This window comes from Hemicordylus capensis, chromosome 1 (assembly GCF_027244095.1).
Source record: "Hemicordylus capensis ecotype Gifberg chromosome 1, rHemCap1.1.pri, whole genome shotgun sequence".
NCBI classification, from domain to species: domain Eukaryota; kingdom Metazoa; phylum Chordata; class Lepidosauria; order Squamata; family Cordylidae; genus Hemicordylus; species Hemicordylus capensis.
Genome location: NC_069657.1, coordinates 235,909,424 through 235,930,732, shown reverse-complemented (window position 1 = coordinate 235,930,732; position 21,309 = coordinate 235,909,424). Strand labels below are relative to the sequence as shown.

The 21,309-nt window shown below is 43.1% G+C and overlaps 1 protein-coding gene across 4 annotated transcripts in view; it reads right to left on the bottom strand.

Annotated features, from left to right (window-relative positions):
- The window catches only part of ERBB4 (erb-b2 receptor tyrosine kinase 4), a 1,268,185-nt gene that overhangs the window by 1,080,281 nt on the left and 166,595 nt on the right, over window positions 1-21,309 (bottom strand). The gene's annotated exons all lie outside the window — the stretch shown is intronic.

Genomic DNA, 21,309 nt, shown 5'->3' with positions numbered 1-21,309 from the left:
TTTTGCACACTGCATTCCTCAGCTTCCAAGTATCACTTGGAAACAATGTTCCCTCCAGAGTAACACTAGAGATCCAACAATGCATTGTGGTGAAATTTAAATGGTGCATCCACAGCCATAGAGGAGGCACTGAGAGGAATGCCACTGTTGTTACTGCTGCTGCCATGACCACAGCAACCTGGTAAGCCAGGGTCCACCAATACTGAGGAGGTCCACTGAAGGGCACTTTGCCCCGGACCCCCTAAAACCTGGCACCATTTCTGTCTGATTGCATGAGTAGTAGGATCATGGCAGAGTTGCTTCCTGATCCTAAGCCATTTAAGACTTTAAAGGCAATGATCAACACTTTGGATAGGGCTCAGAAATTAGTCAGAAGCCAGTGAGGCTGGAACAGCAATGGGGCTGCACACTCCAGGAATCTGGCCCCAGGCAAAACCCTTGCAACTACACTCTGCAGCAGCTGACATTTCTGGACACTATTCAAAGGCAGTCTCCGGTAGAATACCTTACAGTAAGTCAACCTAAATGTAAACCAAGCATGCATAACTTTGGCTACATCCATCCTCTCCAGGCGCAGTTGGAGCACCAGCCTAAGCCATGCAAAAGCACTCCTGGCCTCAGCTACCACCTGCCTAGCCAGGCCCAGGAGCACTCCCAAGGTCTTCCTAGAGCTTTTTTTGCAATAGCTAGTAATATGAGTGTCATGCACTCAGGAGACACTGAATTACAGTGAGGATCAGTGAAAATATAAACAGTATATATGGAGTTTTAAAAACAAACAACTAAGTCTTGCAAGATGAAAACAGGAATCTTGTTTATGGAAGAGCAAAAAAGAAAAGTGTTCATTTTGGGACAGAAATGGAATAGCTGAGCTCTGAGCTTAAACAAATAAATTGTTAAGATAGGGTGGAATAGCTACGGTGATATTAAAAACAATATCAGAGGCTATAACATTATGCAGGAATGTTATTCCAGCACTGATGTACCCATACTTCTCATTTTGACAGGAATCATAATGGGAATTATAGTATTTCTTCTAAGTCATACTTTATATTTGAATTTTTAAGTACGGGGGAAATGGTTCATATTGTTAGGTGGACTACTGTGGTGTTGCCATTTTTTACATTATTTCAGGATGGCTGATGGTAAATTATTTGGGGAGGGAAGGGTGCAAGATATTTTCTTCCATTTCTTGAAAGTTTAGGATGCATATTATTAAAACAAATGTCTGCACATGAGGACTACTGGCCATGGCAGAGACAGTCATATTTGTTTATTAATATAGACTTCTGTTCACCTATAAAGTGGAAGTGGTAGTGGGTGTAAAGCTGGTTTTAAAACCAGAAGGGATTCATCAGTAAGGGGAACTAAACTCTTCCCTTCCCGAGGAACTTTTTTCTCAGCTGTACCCTGATACCAGAAATGAGCTGGGCTGGGAGGAAGGTGCCTGAAGTAATGCAACATGGGAAGGGAAGATGCAGGGGGAGGAGGACTCAATGATCCTCATGCAGATGGCCCTATTGAATTAAAATTATTATCCCTCACCTCCTGCTTCTAGTCAAATCCCATGAACTGTGGCCAGAAAAGGTGCTCCATGCAACATTTGTCACCAGAGAAGGGGTTGTTGCGCCTCTTCTGTGTTTCCTCTGCCACCTTCTACCCCCTTTTCATTTTCCCTTGGCAAAGCAGGGAGGGAACTATTAGGGAAAACTGGGAATACATCGAGCCTTTCCAGTGCACCATTTTAATGCTTTTAAAAATATCCTTGAGGGTTTTTAAAAAATATGTTTTAAAGCATTCAAAAGGTTCACTTGCAAGGCCCAACTGATTTTGGAGTATGCATCATAGCACTCACCAAGTGTGCCATCGACTTGGTGTTGACTCCTGGCAACCACAGAGCCCTGTGATTTTCTTTGGTGGAATACAGCAGTGGTTTACCATTGCCATCGGCCATGCAGCATGAGATGATGCCTTTCAGCATTTTCCTGTATTGCTGCTACCCAATATAGGTGTTTCCCATGCCCAATAATTCAGCTTATTTCTGAGCCAAACCAATGTAAGCTATAGTTGGTCCATCCAGGGGCGTATCTAGGGTGGGGCAGGCAGGGCACATGCCCCGGGCGCCACTTGAAGGGGGCGCCATTTTTTTAATTTTTTTTTAAATGGCTGCTGAAAACAAAATGGCCACCATGCATGCTCAAATGGCCTCTGTGGGGCCCTAGGCCATGCCACGCATCAGACACGGGGGTGCTAGTTTAGCTCCCGAGCAGGGGCCACACAGCCACTTCGGGAATTAAACTCCAACTCCCAAATGGAGCCTCAAGGCTCCGTTCGGGAGCCAGACCATGCCCCCCGTGTCTGACATCAGACACGGGGGCATGGCTATCTCCACAACTGATGTCAGATGTGGGGGGCAGGGTAAGCGGAGCCACCGCCGCAGCCACACACAGGCCACCAGTGGTCCCGCTCAGTGCCTGGACAGACATGCATTCCTGTGTTGCTGGATTGTATCATGTGATTCAGGAAATCCTTGGGATACTCCTTAATAATAAAGCCCTGTATGGAAGGTGCCATAGTCCAGAGCCAGAGGGGGAGTTCACTGGGGTGAATATATTTTATAGCTGCTTCCCTCACAAACACAAAGTAATCTTATATAGATTTAACTAAGAGTTTATTCAGAAACAACTTCATTCTCTTCTTCTCCTCTCCCTCCCTTTCCCCTGTCTGACTCCACCCCCACACTATCTACAGGATCCTCACTGAGACAAATATCTAAACCACAAAACATAAAATATATTGGATAGAATTCAACAGAATCCATGACTGTAAGGGATTCACAGTAGGCTGCCACCACCCACTTTATTTTAATGTGGGAGAAACCACTCTCTCCATATAAGATTCCTGGGGGTAAAGTAGCAAAACCCTCCCTAGAAAGGGCTGAGCATTCCTAGGCCTCCAGAGGCATGTGACTAAGGAAGACCCATAATGAAGAGTAGCACACTTCACCAACAAGGGTTTATCATTAGATTAAAAGAAAAACAAGAGTATGCAATAAGAACAATTGCCTCTTCATAAAGCAGATTGTAAGAGAGAGGAATTTCTCATTAACCAGGCAACACAGATTCAAGCAATACAATAAAGGAAAATAACTTCCACCACACATCCCAAGAAATCATATGGGATGATCTGATGGTGCTCCTGACACCCCTTTCTTGAGGTTCCAGTATGAATTTGATCCTGCTTGGCGGGTGGTGAGGTGAGGTTGTTACCTTTAACGAGCAGGGAGGATGCTCTCCCCCTGCCCCCGCCGTGTTTCCCCCACCAGTGCTGTGCCAAAAATCACTGGCACGGGGCAGTAGCATTCTCTCTTGCCGCCCCAATCAGTGTCTGACCGGCCGGGAGCAGCCAGTGTGCATGTGCATGTTCCACGCCAGTGATTTTCGGCACAGTGCCAGTGGGAAGTGTATTGTTGTGACCACAGGTCGTGACACAGCGTAACATAAAAGAAGAAATGCAACATACCAAGAAGTTACATCAATTAAGTTGAGCTAAAACCAATGCTACATTTTAGAACATAAACATTTATTTCTGAGTTTAAAAGAAAGCATAGAGAAAGTAGCAACTTGACAGCTGACATGTGGGATTGCATCCACAAGAAGATCAGTCAAACATTCTACATCTGACCCCTTATGTTTATCTATCTTCAGTGGTTTTTCCCTGATCTCATCATAAATAGGGCAATAAAGGATATAGTGGATGATGTCATTATTGCTATTATTCTTCCTAGTATTATGAAGCAATTGAATATTATTCCTATTATTATGAAGCTCCTCTGATTGAAGCCAGAGGAGATGTAAAGTTTGTGAATTTTTCAAAAGACAGCTAGTAAGCTCAAAATAAGAGTTGTGGTTTTTGCAACTTGCTTCTGGCAATAGTAATATTATTCTGATTTGTAGCATAAGCCCATTGAAGGCTACTTAGGCTTCTCTGCAATTGTTGCTTTCCCCCCCAAGAAATGACAGATGATGTTTCCTTCCCAAACTGACAAAGCAAAATATATTGGAGATATAATTGTGTTTCCTTACAGAACGATAGGTGGAGAAGAAAGATTTAAGGGTGTTTCTTAGCCCAAACAAATCCCAGGTTTAATACTTTCAAGAAGAGCAGAGTGGAAAATAAAATTTAATGTGATTCCTCTCCAACATTTTCCAACTTCTTGCACTTTTTTTGAAGCAAAGGATAACACTATTTGGAATATAAAAGAATTGGAGTTTTGTTTAGTTTTTTGGGGGGGAGGGGGTTTCAAATAATAGGAGTAGAGAACATGGCAGACTATACAAAGACATATACTCAACATTCTCACATGTCCTCTGGCAAATGCAGCACAGTTTTGACAGGGGATGCTCTTTTAGGTCATGTAACTACAGTTAGAGCAGCTTCACTGGCTCCCAGTTTGTTTCTGAACACTCTTCAAAGAGCTAATTATCACCTCTAAATCCCTAAGCAGCTTGGAACTAGGGTACTCACATGATTCTTCTCACATGATTTCTGAACATCTGCTCATGTCTTCAGTTGAAGCTCTTCTCTATGTCCCACTATCGGCACTGGTTTGGTTGGTACAGACAAGGGCTTCTCCATTGTGGTGTCCAAGCTTTGGAAATCTCTGCCCCAGGAAGCCTGTCTGACTCCATCACTGATGATATTTTGATCCCTTGTGAAAAGGGGTTTTTATTCCATCATGGCTTTGGACTAGACAGAAATGTATTTGCAAGTTCTTGTGTAGGCAAAAATTAGAGGGATTTTGAGTGAAGCCAAGGGTTTGGGGAAGGCTTGCAACATTTCTCAGGGAGATTTCACATACTTTAAATTAAAATCCTGATAGATGTCACCATAAATGATAATGAATAATAATGTAAACTTTAGATCAGCTGAGTTGTCTATCTTTTGCAGATCCAGGGCTTTCAATAAGAATGCCCAGGATCAGGGGATAGAACCCCATCCAAAGACTAGGGTACACATACAGTGTGAATGCAAAGTAAAAGCACACCCTCAAAAGCATCGACATAGTCACAGAGGTTTCTGGGGAATGTGCCTACTTCATGCACTCCAGCCCCTTCCCCTACAACCTCTCAGAAGCAAATGCTTCTGGGTCTACTCCTGTGCTTTGGGTTGGAAAGGCTGTTTTGGCTCTCCATCCCCCTTTCAGCAGACCCCTTCAAATTCTGTTGACACAGATGTCAGGAATCCATGGTCAGAAAGGCATGTAATAGCATTTGGCTTGATCTCTAGTCTAGAGTGCAATGCTGGGCAACAGAGGGTGGCATCAAGCCAAGAATTCCGTTTGGCCACGGGAAGTAGAAGAATGAGAGTTGTATTGGATAAAGCATCCCGTCCTACCCCCCACCCCCTACCACAAACCTTGCAGTTCCTCTTTTCTAAACAAAATGTGTTGCATCCTATCTGATGATCAGTTTTGTTATACACAAGTTTGTCCTGGGGGGATCCTGTAGAGAGGTGGGGATGGCATCAGGAGGGCAGAGAGAAAGAAGAGGAGTTAAATGGAGCTGTCTCTTAAGTTCCCAATTAAACTGCAAAAGAGGTTTTGTGTTTATACCATATTTACCCAAATAGAAGATGACTCCAAATTTAAGACGACCCCCTTAAAACTAGAGGTGAAATACAGATTATACTGGTATGTGCCCAAAAAGAATAGAGCTTTGAATTTAAGATGATCCCCCGATTTCTAACACCAAATAACTTAGAGAAAAACTAGTCTTGGATTCAGGTATATGTAGTAAGGGAAAGCACATACCAAAAAATGCCTGAAGCTTGTCCTGATTCCTCAGTTATAATAATAACAACTTTAAAAGAGTCTTTGATTTACAGTCAAGAGAGCCAACATTTCTCTGATTCAAAACATTTAATTCAAAATGCTCCAATTCTAGAAAATAATAACATCCCAATGTGAAAGCAAATATCTGCTATGTAGCATGATTTCCCAGGTTAAGAAGACATTCAAACAGCAGGCAAGACAGAAAGCTCCAGTGTTTGTTTATGATATTACTAGTGGGATTATGGCGTACAGACTGTGAAGGTGATCCAGCAGCTCATCTGCTGTAATGTTAAGTGAGGCCTAAGCAAGCAGAGCTGTCATAGCTCTTCTGGTAGCTCAGGACACAGAGAGGATTGAGGCTGTACCACTTGATACTGTAGGTGGAAACTCATAACACTGAATATGCCTCCACAGCAGGAAAAAAAAATCTTCACATAGAAAACTATTTGAAGGGAGGAGGGCTCTAGCCTAGTTTTCTATATGAAGTGGGTTTTTGTATGGGAGGCTGTTCAATGGTGTGAGCCCTCACCTGCAGTTTGAAGTGGCACAGCCCAAACACAAGTTCATCACTTCCACGAGAACTTGCCTAGTTGCTGTGGTGACCCCAGAACTATGATGCTGAGTTCTATGAACCACAGAATGCTGCCTATGCAGTGTTGGCATTTGTCAACACTTGTCGGTGCAAGTTTGCTGAAACCTTTCAGAACTGTTTTATTACTACAACAACAACAACAACCCTTTAAAAAACTATAATTGCAGCTTGTTTTGTTGTGTGTGTGTGTGTGTGTGTTTGTGTTTTGGTTTTGGTTTCTGTTTAAGTCTGAGAAGAACAAAGCCCAAGAGAAAACAGCAACAAAATGCTGCTTATAATTCCTTCATTGCTTCGATGAAGCATATGAAGCTACGGCACATTCTTGCAAAAATCAGAACAAGAGTGTCAAACAACACAGCAGAAATAGTGAAGCATAACCAGACTCTCTAAAGTAGAATTTATCTGAAGTGACTGTATCTGCAACCATTGTTAGATAAAGCCCCCAACATCTGGCCCCAAGACTTTCTCATCCACTAGACTCCAAAATGATGGTGGTGATTTAATGTATTCTATCATTAATGTGCTCTTTGCAGAGTAACAGAATATCCCTGCCCTGAGGAGCTTACAATCTAATATTCAACCCAGGGGAAGCAAGAGGGAGGGGAAGGGGAGGGAGACAAGGAGAAACAGGAGACGTCTATGTGGTCAGTTCTGCTACAGGAACAAAGGTTTTGTTTCAAAAGAGGATGAGGACTATGGGGTTGTATTAAACTCTCACAGTGAAAAGCAGCTTTGGGGAAGGGATTTGGAGAGAGAGAGAGAGCAGTGGCAGCAACAGAGGGCGGGTCAGTTGGGGCAAGTGCTTCCCCAACAGGTAGCTGTCACTCATCCACTCTCCCCATTGCTGAACACCTGTGGTGACTTGCAGTAACCATTTTCCATATATTCAGATTCATTTTATGTATTACCATCAATCAATATAGAAATAACTGTTTCCTATGGGATCACATTTATCTGTTGTTGACCCCCAACCATGAGGAAGAGAACTCGGAAGGGAGCCAATAGGCTTACTTCAAAGCGACTGACATTCTGCTTTTCCACATAGCCTCCCTCTTCTTTTTGTGGTGGAGGTGCTTCACACCACCACCTGTCTTTGGTCTCACCTCTCCCTCATCCATGGTGGGATGGGGAAGGAGCCTTTCTAGGCAAACAGGCGGCTTCTACCACAACCTATACTTTTCTGTTGCTGCAACTGCCCACCGAACGTGAAGAGAGAGAGGAAATTCAGCGAAAGGAGGTGCAGGGGTGGACAAAGGTTGTCCTCCCTAGCCTAAATGAACTTTGCCCCTTTGTGCTCCACCATATTTTTTTCTGGCATCACAAGAGACAGGGAGGAAGCATCATGTAGGAATTCTGGGAGACCATTTTATGAGGTATGACAGCAAGGGTAGGGCGATTGTGTTTACCAGGAAGTCATGGAAATCAACTAGTTAAGTTTTTAGCTGTCAACTTTTACTAATTTTAAAAAAGGTTAACTTAAAATTTGAAATCCAGCTTTCCTGGAGTTTTTCCTGATTCCGGGACTTCTTGTCTGAGAGAGAGATAGTAGTGTACTTTCCTATGAGATAGGTCTCTTAAGAACTACAAGTCTCAGAGTCTCTTACTTCATGCTGGCATTTTCTGTGCACTTAAGTCAACAGAGTTAATAAAAAGTTAACCACAATGAATGTATACATTCATCCATATTTTCATTGAAGCTTAATGTACTGTATAGAGTTAAGTTGGAGTGGGGGGTTAAATGCTGACCCTTTCATAATGTTAAGGGACCCTAAATGACTCCCTTGCCTAGGGCCCCCAAAACCCAAGGGCCACACTGCATAAATATCTCAGGCTATGAGGGCAAAGACATAAAGGGGAGGGCACTACATACATACATTTCCCAAGAATTTCTACTGACAATTGATTCAATCAGCAACTGTATGTATCTCTATAGGTCTCATTAAACACCTTAGACTTAAAGACAGAGATGACACCTTCATTAAACAATGAAATTGACCATGGGGTTTCAGGATATATCCCGCTATGGGACTGAAAAATTGCAGGGTTTGCAGCTAAAGGAAAACTAGGTCATTTACACACCTTCCATTTTCTTTTTCTCATTAAGACAGAAGGCAGACCTTTCATTTTCAATTTTCCCCCTTCCGTGTTGAATTTATGAGTATATATTTATATTCATAAAGGTTATATGAAAGTCAACATTTGAAATGTAAGCCTTTAAGTATTTATGTTAAGGCCTAATCAAAAAATACTTCCAAGGGAAATGTCCCAGGACAGCCAAACCAGCCTCATGGATTCAAACCACTGCTTCTATTTCCAGCAACTCTTGCACTGAGAAATAATATGGGAGTAGGTGTTTATACTACAGTTAAATGTCAGCACTATTAATACAGGAAGCTATTAGGCTATGTTATGTTATAAGAAGACCTTAGTCATGCCATTATTTTATAGCTTATCAGCTCTCTTGTGCACATGGAGACCTGGAGAAGGTGATTAAAACTAGAGGAGATTCAAAACTAATCCTGGCTATGGAAAACTATTGATATCTATCCATGCACAGATATCACCTTCACCTCCAGAACTCCTCAGCTAGGTTAATACTTATCTGTCTTCAGAAATATCCTGCCAAAGGGCCCTGTGATAGATTGCTGTGAAATTCCTATTTAAAAATAGTATTTAATTTATATTAATATAAAGGTGATTATTGCTGGCCTATGACCGAAATAAAGTTTTACTTACTCGTGTACTATAAGGGTGAAGACTTTGTAAGGGTGATCTCCAAGCAAAAGATATAGCTTACAGTGGCATGTACATTTCTAGAAATATAACACATAGGGCTAATAACAGTCGCTCAGAGGAGGCTGCTTGAAGCAAGTGGATATTCCATGTGTGGCCACAATGTGTAGAGATATCACAGCATGGATTATACTCATTGCTCACAGTTTCCAGGCCACTGCTACTTCAAATGACTTGTGCAGATGTCACCTTACAAGAAGAGATCAGCTTGGCTGCTTCTGCTGATCTCAGACTGAGCACAAAATGCTAATTGCAATCACTGATGGAGTCAGGAGACAACTGGAAGGGATGTGTCAGGAGCCTGCAGAAGCTAAACCCAAAGTACTTTGCTTGCCTTCCTGTGGTGCCTTTCCGTATGTAATGCAGACTATTAGCCCTGCTCCCTCCAAAACATGGACCTCCTGGGCACAAGTGGCTTCACTTAGCCTTCTGTCTTGATCTTTCCTTTTCCTACATGATTGGTTAGTGTCCTTCCCTGCTACTACATAGATTTCCTCTGTGCAATGAAGCACCTTCTGTGCAAAGCTTACAAACCATCTACTATTGTTCTTGCTGAGCTTCTTCTGGCTGCATTAGATCTAGCTGCTCAGTCTCACCCACATCTGCTACTCCTCTCTGCTCAATCCCATCAGCTCAGTATACTTTCCTGGAACTAACCTTGGATTGACTTCTTGACTCTGGATGTATCACCCCATCCCTTCAGCTAAGCCCCTTAGCCTGGTTCTCTTACCATGGGAAGACCCACCTAGGCTGCAGCATCTGCCCTAATGCCTGAATCTCCAAGGGACCCTGTACTTGTGCAGAAATGCAAGACCCCCTCAAGACATGGCAATAGCTACCAGTTGATACAAATGGAACAGGCAGATTTCTAGAGAATACCATTCCAGTTTTAAAATGGCTGTTTTACTAATTCAAATTCATGTTAGCATCAGTTTTTGAAAATGACTTGAGAATGTGTACCACCAGATCAGCTGCTTGTCTCTATTATATCTTTATCAAGACAAGTGAGGCTCAAAAAGAAATTTTTTCCCTCCTCAACTTAGAAAGGCTAACAAGAGTAAAGTTTAAGAACCCCTACTCTGATTAACTTGCTGCTTCTGTTTTACCATACTGTCCCCTTTTGTTTAAACTACTCCTTCTTCATGACCTTGAATCTTTTCAGTGTTATAGTCGACAAATGAGTCTCCAAGAACAAATTTACAAATTAATCCTGAAGTAACAAAATGACCACTGCATAAGATGAGTAGCTCTCCCAAATATTTGCCTAGCTGTTTGATTAATTCCTTGTAGCACAGCTCTGCTGCTGGGATAGAGGACTAAGAAATTGATTTGAGGCAGTGTTCCTTTCACGGTGTGTCAAATGCATCCTTTTCCATATAAAAGGCTCTCATATATTTGTATAGCTGGAAAAAGTAGACTGTAGCATATGATGCCTACAATGACAACACCACATTATTGAATGGAGGCCTTCCCTTCAGGAGGCCTGCAACAAGGTGGGCTTCTTTCTGCTTGTCACCCCCTGAGTCACAGATTCAGTGCTGTAGTAAGTGCCTCGCCCCTTCCTGGACAAGATTTTGAACATACAAAACTGTCTCATACTGTATCCTACTGTCTGCTCCAAAGTCTCAAGGAGAGGTCTTTCCAAGATCCTTGCAGTGCAAGATCCTTTGAACTGGAGCATTTCATCAGGATTCTTTTAAATATATGACCAATATGTATATACCGCTTTTCAATCACAGTTCCCAAAGCAGTTTACATAGTTTTTTTAAAAAATTATTTAATAAGACAATACATAAACATGAATAGTAAAACTGATACATAATGACATCCATCCACCATCCTTCCATCCAGTGTGGTGTAGTGGTTAGAGTGCTGGACTAGGACCGGGGAGACCTGAGTTCTAATCCCCATTCAGGCATGAGACTTGCTGGGTGACTCTGGGCCAGTCACTTCTCTCTCTGCCTAACCTACTTCACAGGGTTGTTGTGAGGAGAAACCTAAGTATGTAGTACACTGCTCTGGGCTCCTTGGAGGAAGAGCGGGATATAAAATGTAAAATAACAAATAACAAATATGTAAGTAATTAGATGGAGGAGAATGACTAAAATTATCTTGATCTGTGAACAGAATAAAATCTGACCATATCATGAAAAAAATCATTAGAATTAGCTTGACCCGCTTGAAGACAAATAATATGGATCCCAAAGCAGTTTACATAGATAATAAATAAAAAATAAATAAATATTCATCATAGATAATGAATAAATAAAATATAAATATTCATCATATATATATTCATATATTCCTTTTAAGGGTCCCAGCATTTCTTTGGGCTGACCTGAGACCTTCTGCACACACAAAAAGCACATGCTATATCACTGAGCTATGGCCCCACTGCTGCTTTTTTCTGTGTCCAAGTTATTCATTGTGGGTGACAATGTCGCATGTGTGAGAAAGCAGCATGTGCAGCAAGCTGAGTCCCAGATGAAAGCAGTGAGGTCTTGGGGACATATTTCTGGGTGGACAAAGCATTTAAGAGGGGAGAGGAGGTCAGCACTTCGTTAGTCTGGATGTCAGCCAGTGTATAGAGTTCACAAGGCATTCCCTCTGCTACTGCTATTGTAACTCTGAAACTATATTTGCCAAGCACTCACTTCCAAGACTGAGTTTCCGGTATACTGCAGACCTGGATGTTGTCTGTAAAAGAATAATAAGAACCCAATGGCTGCTGGTCCCTGTTGCATAAACAGCCACTATGAACATAAGTCCTATTCATTCCTTGGAGTGACACCTTATTGTAACAATTTCATCCTCCTAAGAGGTTGCTTCAGCTTTTTAATGATGAAGAAAGGTTGCTGACCCTGCAGGATTGGCTTGGAATCTCCAAGAATCAGTCCCATTCTCTAGATCAGGGATTCCCAACGTTAGGTCCCCAGATGTTATTGGACTTCAACTCCCGTAATCACCAGCCCCAGTGGCCTTTGGCTGGGGTTTATGGGAGTTGAAGTCCAATAACATCTGAGGACCCAACATTGAGAATCCCTGCTCTAGATGACTATTGAAAGCAAACCTGGATAGTATAGTGACTTCTTCTTGTTGTTAAAGTCGTGTGTGTGTGTGTGTGTGTGTGTGTGTGTGTGTGTGTGTGTGTCCGGGAATGGCTTTGGTCAGAGCTGAATGCATGCTCAATTTAGTAATTTTCAAGGGACAATTATAAGGATGTGTAGAAACTCCCAGAGAAATTTCACTTATCTTATAGAAACACATTTTGATTCCCTCAGAAATTCTCAGATATTTCTTCTTTGGTGGAACCCTGAATTAGTTTGGAATTTCACTTCAAAATTTTGGTGCCAGGCATAGAAACAAAGAATCCCAACTATCTCTTTGAAACCAGGTTATCTTCTAACACCAAGGCTATCATTCGACCTCCCTTTTTGGAGGGATGGAGAAACAGGGCAATGAATGCTGTCTACAAACATCTTAGCCCACAACTGAGGAGATATATCATCCCTAAACTGCATGAACAGGATTCATCTTGGATCACCTTTTGGGATGCTGAAGGGCATTGATCTGGGGGCAATGGCATATCCAAACTAACCCAGACTGATCCCTGCACACTAGTCCTATTCAAAGGTGTGGCAACTGTACAACGTACAGAGTTACAAAATCAACAAAACATCCTGGTTCCCATGCCAACCACTTCACAGACAATTAAATCATGTACTGGGGAGAGATCCTCCCTATTACCGGGAGAACACTGGGGCACCACCTCAAGTATTCAGTATGGTTGGGGCTGACTCATGTATTATCACAGTACTGCATTAGGTGTTTCATGTGTATTTCAATTGTATTTCTTTGTTTTAAACTAATTTCTGGAGACTAATGTGATGCATGATGTAACTGAATTGCAGCTGAAATTAAACAGTAACTTCAGGTAAGAATTTTTTTACCCCATACCTAGAATACCTGGGTTGTGCATTATTTCTCAATTCATGCAAATGCTTGGGGATTCTTGGATTAGAGGAGAGGTTTCTACATCTGCAGAACACTACCACTAACCCGTTGAAACACTATTTACAAAATTCCATTATCATCCCAACAAGGTCGTTTTGTCTAACAGATGAGAAGGGAAAGGAAAATTAGCATAGTCTTGCAAGTGCCAAGCAGACTACATAACAGCTTTGCACTTAAAATAAACCATCATCAACACATAACAAGCATAAATAGTTCTCTTGACAATGAGGGTTGTGCAAGTTTGTATGCCAGCTCAGTTCGGCTCTATGGCTCTAGCTCTAGCTGATATCATTCTCTCTCTCTCTCTCTCTCTCTCTCTCTCTCTCTCTCTCTCTCTCTGTATCACAAGTTAGATGCACTTACATACACTGGTACAATAAAGAATGGAGCAGTGTATGTATGTGCATCTAATCCTTCCTCTTAACTTCACCAGAGCTTTGCACCTTTCCCCCCATGTTCTTGGATATGCCCAGAAATATAGGTATCTTTTAGTTTAGGAGCTGCAGGTGTAAATGGGATACTCATCACAATGCTGACCATTGATTTCAATGGGATGCAAATCTGAATGTGCATCCAAATCACTATTCTTAACCACCCCATGACTTGCACAGAGATTGCGTATCCAGCCATCAATAATTTTTTCTCTGATGGAAAGTAAATTTGACAGAAGGTAGGTTCAGCATAATTGTCTGCACCAATTATCATAGCATCCCTTGAAGCACAGCATGAGTCAAGATTTATTAATAAGTATGGTGTGAAAAGGAAACAAATCCCCGAATTGCCTAACAGGTATATTGTATAAAAATTACTATGATACAGTTGAGCTTCAGTGGTTTTTCACTGTAGCCACAGTGGATAAGGACAATGATCCCATTCATCCGGCTAGCTACTTGCCCTCATAATCAGTGGTTGTGTTTATTTTTTGTGAAAGGAAAAATGCCTCAAACACCAACAGTTCCTGAGAAAAGGTAGCATGATTATTGCTCCATTGGTAACTGCTCATAAGTGGCTAAAAGTATTTCCATTAGTGTGCAAGTACGTGTTCTAAAATAGCAGAGAGTTAGCAGCATCTCAGTTCTACCTCAGGAACATAGGAAGCTGCCATATACTGAGTCAGACCATTGGTGGGGAGAGGAGAGCTGGTCTTGTGGTAGCAAGCATGACATCCACTTAGCTAAGCAGGGTCTGCCCTGGTTCCATCTGAATGGGAGACTTGATGTCTGAGCACTGTAAGATATTCCCCTTAGGGGATGGAGCCACTCTGGAAAGAGCAGAAGGTTCTAAGTTCCTTCCCTGGCATCTCCAAGATAGAGCTGAGAGAGACTCCTGCCTGCAACCTCGAAGAAGCCACTGCCAGTCTGTGTAGACAATACTGAGCTAGATGGACCTGACTCAGTATATGGCAGCTTCCTATGTTCCTATGTCCATCTAGCTCAGTATTGTCTACACATAGCTTTCCAAGGTTGCAGGCAGGAGTCTCTCTCGGCCCTTTCTTGAAGATGCCAGAGAGGGAACTGGGAATCTTCTGCATGCAAGCATACAGGCTCTCTTCCCAGAGCAGCCCCACCCTCTAAGGGGAATTTCTTACAGTGCTGACATGTAGTCTTCCATTCAAATGAAACCAGGGTGGACCCTGCTTAGCAATGGGAACAATTCATGCTTGCTACCACAAAACTCTTCTTTGAAAACATGAAGCTGTCTTGTACTGAGTCAGCCTGTTATTTATTATATATTTATTTATTACATTTATTAAACCGCCCCATTTGTTTAAATACACACCATTTAAAACACAGTGTTCAAAACAATATAAAAACAATTTTAAAACAATTCAAAACCATTTAAAACAATTAAAATAATTTTTAAAATAATTTAAAAACCTACGAAGGCCAAGCCAAACAAGTAGATTTTAAGGGCTTTCTAAAGGCCAACAGTGAGCCTAAACTGCAGATATCTGCCAGGAGTGCATTCCAGAGGCCAGGAGCAGGGGCGGAGCTACCATTGGGCAAAAGGGTTTAAAGAACCTGGGCTGCCCACCAATCAGGAGCAGCGAGCATGGCCCCAGACATGCCCCCTGCATCTGACATCAGATGCGAGGGAGTTATTTTGGTCCCAAATGGGGCTGCGTGGCCCCTTGGAACCCAAATCAGCCATGCTGCGCAGCCGGAGTGACTCTCCCTGCCACTCCTGGTTTCGGTGCCAACGTAGTGAGGCTGATTGATCTCCCTCCCAAATGGGCCTGCATGGCCCTATTTAGGAGGGAGATCAGCCTTGTTGCATTGGCAGCATGGCCAGAACTCCTTGAAGATGCGTATCACCAAAAAAACCCAACCCAAATCTTGAAATCTCCGCCTACGATACCGCACCTACCCCTCTGCTTTATAGTAACTGGGCTCTGTGTGTGTGATTTTGGGTGTGCCCGTGCGCTTAACTTGGTTCACAGAACAATGAGAAAGGGAGTTGCTGGGCGGGGGGGGGTTACGAGATTTGCATCTCTCTGACTGGCAGAGAGCAGGGAGGCTGGAAGCAGTCATGGTAAGCCCGGAATCAGATTAAAATCTGACACACTGTCCCCTCCCCGCTCCACACCTGGGATGATAGAAAGGGCTTGACTTGGTCTACTCCGGATGCCTTTTTGCAGGTGCAGGGCAAGTTCAAATCCTCTCTGGTTCCCCTGAGATTGATTGCTGATGCTTAGCAGCCCTTGGGACACAGTGCAAAGGCCGTTTCATTCCATAGATGATATTTTCTCCTTTCACACACACACCCCGCCCGCCTTTCCCTCGGCTGGTTCAGTTGCTCAGCAACTTGGCTGAGCCCTCAGCCCTCAGCCACTTTCCTGCTTACTCATTCCTGCCTCCTGTGCATCTGCCTTGCATTATTTTCCCCTCCCTACCGCCACTCTCTGAGACAGCCTGATTCATTTTTCTTGCTGCTGCTGCTGCTGCTGCTGCTGCTCAAAGGAGGAAGACAACGACGACGAAGAAAGCAGCGAGGGAAGTAGCTGTCTTGTTTTTTCAACCCCCCCCAACGGCTCTCCCTGCCTTAAAGGAGACCGACCGGTCTCCTTTCCAAATGGGGGAGACCACGCCCCCATGTCTGGCCACCACCAGCCTTGCTACGCTACTGGCCAGGAGCAGCTACAGAAAAGGCCCGACGGATCTCTTCAGATGACCTCAACGTGTGATGGGGAACTTACAGAAGAAGATGCTCTCTAAGGTAGCCCAGACCCAAACCATTCAGGGCTCTATTAGCCCTCTAATCCAGTGTTGTCTATTATGAGGGTGGCAATCTTTCTCCAGGATCTCAGACTGGGGTCTTCCTAGCCCTGCTACCTGGGATACATGGGAATGAAGCTGAAACCTTCTCTGTGCAAAGCCTGTGTTCCTTCCTTGAGTGATGGCCCCTTTCCCATTGGGGCATGATTACATAATAGCAGGATTCTGGATTGGGATTCAGTTCTATTTAAAACACAGGTTGTAGGTGTACCCTGTGCTGACTATTTTGGGTTATTCACAAGTCACAGTACTATTCGGACATTATATTGCATGAGCGTACAGATGTCTGTAGTGTGAATAACTGTACCTGCATTCATTTTTAAAGTGCACCTGGATATAGTCCTCCCAAATGCATGATACAAATAAGAAGCATACTGCTATACTTGTGTTCAACATAACATGTGAACAACTGTACCTGTGTAAAGAGATATGCAGCGTATACGGTATACTCAGTGTTAAACATAATGTGTGCTTAGGTTTATTGTCTCCCTCCAGCCCTGCTCTGCTTTTCAGAGATGGAATCCTACGAATGTTACAGGATCACTTGAGACCTGTTCAGAGGTTGACCACTGGGACAATATGCTACTCATAGCTGAGCCCAGGGGTAGAGCAGTAGGTTGCATGTAATTGACCCTTTATGAAACAAATAAATTATAATCCAAGCAGATGTTCATGTGGCTGCAAGTAGATCTCTCCTGACTTCACTCTTCTTCCATCCCAAGTCAAATGTAACCTCCGAAATTCTTTGATCCCATCACATCTATATATGTATTTATCTAAGACGTACCCAGCAGTGCCGATTAGCCACAAGGACGAGGGAGAAAATGGCAATGGCAGCCGGCGTGTGGCAGAGAGGGCAGCACTGCCTCCCTCTCCGGCTTGCCTGCCAGCCAAAAGGCAGGAGCTCTGGTGGGAGGGAGAAGACGATGGCGGGGGGCGGGGGCGGAGGGGGCGGCTCAGCCTCCCTCATTGGCCTGCCTGCTGGGGGGAACAACAGGGTGGGGTAATGGGGGAGAACTAGAGGCACAGATGCTCTGCGCCCAGTCCAGCTAGTATAGAATATTATTTTAACAGTGAGTGTCTAAAGACAGCTCTTTCTAATCAAAGAGAGTTGAGTGGAGAGCCCCAATCTTGCTAGCTGTTGTTGACATTCCATCAAACTTGGATTTATCCCTTAACATGCCTGATTTATTTCTTGACACCAGAGGTTATTACTCCAGAATAACCTAATCACTTGTCGTGGCCTTGAGAGACCTATGCGACTCAACATCTTACATTCTCTTACACCAACAGCTGTCCACGTAAAATGATCATCTTACCCACTATTGATCTTTCAAATGCCAGTCCACAGAACAGCAAAATACATCTATATGATGTATTTGTGCTCTATGAGTCATGCCATAGGAAACGACAGCCCATCATAAATCAAGAATATTTCAATAAGTGCTGGGCACTTCTTTGTTAAAATCTAGCCTTTGCATATCTCTGCCTATATAGAATCGCCACACTCTCATATACCTGAACCAATTCAGCAGCAGCTAGCACTTCTGAGGGACTCTGCACACATGAGAAATAGTTATCAAGGAATATAACCTGATTTGGAATACAGGATTCTGATTATGAATCATTATTAAGCACCTGAAAACATGCAGACACAAAAATGGTTCTGTTGTGAAAGATTTTCTGAAAGGAGGGAAACTCTAAGAAAATTGCTGTTAAGATATTCATTCATATCTACACTGACGACTATGCAGTTTATCAAATCAGGAAGCAGAGGATATTATTCCTTTATCATTTGGGTATTTTACAGGACCAAATCCATGTTACGGGGTGTCCCCAAGCTCTAGTGGTAGCTTGGATGGGACCCAGGCAGCTCTGCAAAAACTGGCAGCAGCTGGGAATGATTCATGGCAGCCACCATATATATATTTTAAATTTTAACAGCAATGCATCGTGCCCATCATTGCATGCTGCAAGCACAGCGATTAGTGCACTGCATTGTTTTTTAAAAATGATGGCGGCAGTTAACACAGCTGCTGCAAAGTGCTCTTGGTTACCAATGCCCAGGTAGCCGGCGGCTGACCCAGGAGGCTGATCCTTGAGATCAGACAACAGCAGCCAAGCACACTTAGTGGTAGCTGAGCTGGTGGCTGTTATCTGTTTACAATACAATGGTTTTTGTCAGTGCACCTCTGGGAAGTGTAGTACCCCTCCCCAGTTCTTTTCCTAGAACTCTATGGCTGGGGCTCAGAACTCTGTTTCTCTTAAAGCCTTGCCCTACAGCACTGGGGAAAGTTCAGCACTGCATAGAGATCAGTACAGTGGGAAATGGCTCTCACCTTGAAGGGTTGTTGCTGTTTGCCAAAGTGGCTCTCACTTGAAAAAGATCACTGGCCGAGGGCTCTGTTACCTACTGCTTCCAGGTGTTTTGGAAGGAGGTCCTTGACAGTCCACTGTGACCAGTATGTTTGACACTTAGCAGATAAAGTAGCTTGTGTACATATTGATTTGAACTCCAGGAGTTACATAGTGTCCCATGACTTGCCTCAGGCTCCCCCTTCTGTCCCACCTTCCCCTTCCTGATGCTTAGTATGCAATCAACACAGTGTGCTAGAAGCAAGAAGAGTTGGAAATTCTGCTATGCCACAGTAGCCCTGGAAAAACTACAATTCCCAGCCCTCCTTACAATTAGCATATTGTGATTACTCCTTGGCAGGCAGGCAGGCAGGCAGGAAGGAAATGGGCGAACAAGTATCTCCATTCTCCTGCTGCCATAGTTGGAGCCACAAGAAAGGCAAGTGGAGGAAGAGGAAGCTTGGAAGCAGAGAGTGGGTTGGAAGGTGGAAGGCAGCCGGGCAGGTTTAAGATTCTCCCCCAAACCAAAGGTGGATTAATAAATCCAAAAACCAAGTTGCATTAATAAAGATTTGAGAAATGAATGGACTTAAGACAGGTGCTTCTAAAACATTTTACCCTTTCACCTGTGTTTTTGGGGAGGGGATTACAAAATCCTATAAATCATAATATGCTACACTTTCTCTGAACACAACCACCATGTCTTAAAATGTGTAAGATATTACAATATTAATCAGAGATAGCTTTTGCAGTCAGCTACGTTCTGATTGCAAAGGTCTGGTATAGGCGTAATTCAAGGCATTATTTGACCCAGTTTCCCTGATTAACAATCTACAGGACAAATTGTACCATCCTTTTGCTGCTGATAATTTGGTGCCACTACTGCATGAGGATGTGAAGCTCTCTCAAGAGCAAATTTTAAAGAGAGAGTGTCTGGGCCATAAGACTGTGTGGAAACCTCACCCTGCAATGCCACAATGTATGGAAGCTGGCTATGGCTAATCCTATTGGTATTTATGTGTATATGCATTGTCTTTGTTCATGTCACTGATGTATCGTATGTATAACGGTGTATAGGCCTGGGGTAAAGTTTAGAATGTCCATGTCAGTCATCAGTTCTGTAGACTGATTGGACAGTTTGCATTTCTTACTGGACGCTTGAGAGTGTTATTTTTCTGTTAGCATGATCTTTCTCTCAGTTTAGGACTGTTGTTTACAATTTGGTAATAGTTCAGCAATAAACCTTAGTAACTTTGTTTAATGAACTTAGCAAGCCTCAGTTTCCAGTCTGTTACACTCTGCTACAATTTCATGGTTACAAAAATGCACTCTGGATATGCTCAGAGTCCATACGCCATATGATTAATCTTCTCAGTCTGAGTTCTGTCATCAAAGACAGAGTCTAGAATTCTCAATCATTACCATTTTCAAAATAACCATAAAATTCATATAGTGTTGTGGAGCACTAAAATCCTGCACTCTCCCAGTTAGTTTTACAGCAATCCTGTTAAGGCAGGTCAGTAGTGCAAGTACAGGCTAAGGTTGGGAAGGGAGCTTGCCTAAGGCTACCAGTGCAGTTATGGCACAAGCATGATTTGAATAGAGGACTTCCCTGGTCAGCCCCCTCACTATATTAGCTCTTTAATATTGAAGAGATATTTAATATCTTTAATATCTTAGCGCACGCCTTCTTCTACATGATCCCCACCGCACGTTAAGGTCATCTGAGGAGGTCCGTCTCCAGTTACCACCAGTTCGTCTGGTGGCGACTCAGAAGCGGTCCTTCTCTGTAGCTGCCCAGGGGCCGCAGAATACACTCCCGGCAGAAATCCGTAATCTGAGTTCATTGCTGGCCTTCAGGAGAGCCCTGAAAACCTATCTATTTGGCCTGGCCTTCCAGGGTTCTTAATTTGTTGTAAATTGTTTTTAACGTCTGTAAGTGTTCGACCTGGTTCTCCAGGGTTTTTAATTAGTTTAATGCTGTTTTTATAGTTTTGATTTTAACTGTTAATTGATTTTAATTGTTTTTATTTTGATGTAAGCTGTCTTGAGCCTTTTTTGGAAGGGCGATATATAAATTGAATGAATGAATGAATGAATGAATGAATGAATGAATGAATAATCTTCATTTATTCATGAATAAATAATATTCATCATTTATGGTAGTTGTAGAATTAATTGCATCATTTGAAAACAGTGCCCACTCCAAGCCCTATGCCACTCACTGGCCACACACTCCAATACTCCTTCCTGCCTCACTGCCAAACCTGAAGTTTAAAACCCATTCCCATCATTTCATTCACTGGCTGGGTGTGGGAGGGGGCAAGGGGTTCCCCTGGGCACCTTGGCAGCCCCCCAGCCCCTGACAGCCCAAGGACTGCCGTGCTCCACTGCCTCATGCCCCTGACTCAGGTAGATGACTGTGGCAGATATCTGAGAAGAATTTC